Genomic DNA, 660 nt, shown 5'->3' with positions numbered 1-660 from the left:
ATTTTGCCATATTTTCCTTCCTCTCTTCTTTTTCTTCCTTTGCACTTTATCAATATAGGAGGTGGTTGGGGACCCTTTATCTACCTTGGTGTCTCTAGTATGCCACCTCCTATTTTTCCTTGTGACTTCCTAAGGCAAGGTTGAAGCCATGCCATATGACAACTTCACAAGTGACCCACTATCCGCATTGTCCACTATAGTTTTGTTTAGTTGATCCAAAGCCCGATATAAGATTTGGTGAAGTATCTTATCCGATACCTCATGGTTAGGACATTGTATAATATTCCCATTAAATCTCTCCTATACCTCATATAGAGGATCTCCATTCAATTGATGAAATTTTTTGATTTTATCATATAATTACAACATCTTTGATGGTGGGAAGTATCAATCTATGAAAGCATCAGTGAGTTCAGCCCATGATGTGATGGACCATATGGGAAAAGATTGTATCCACAACACTGCCTTACCCATTAGAGAAAATGGTAAAAGGCACAACCGTATGGATTTTTGTGAGATATGAGAAATGTCACACATACTTCCATAAAATTCTTTAAGTGAAAATTTGGGTCTTCATGAGCTTGACCCCCAAAGAGACCTTTCATTTTAAACTTGTGCAACATAACACTCTTGATGTGAAATGCCCCGTTCCCTTGATTA

General features: G+C 37.7%; 1 pseudogene; it reads left to right on the top strand.

The window, feature by feature from the left end:
* The first annotated feature begins 256 nt into the window (after positions 1-256).
* Positions 257-351, top strand: LOC124887506 (annotated as a pseudogene).
* Positions 352-660: the final 309 nt, after the last annotated feature.

The sequence above is a fragment of the Capsicum annuum genome, chromosome 9, assembly GCF_002878395.1.
Source record: "Capsicum annuum cultivar UCD-10X-F1 chromosome 9, UCD10Xv1.1, whole genome shotgun sequence".
NCBI classification, from domain to species: Eukaryota; Viridiplantae; Streptophyta; class Magnoliopsida; order Solanales; family Solanaceae; genus Capsicum; species Capsicum annuum.
The sequence above is the reverse complement of the archived record's forward strand: the minus strand, read 5'-3'. Positions and strand labels throughout refer to the sequence as shown.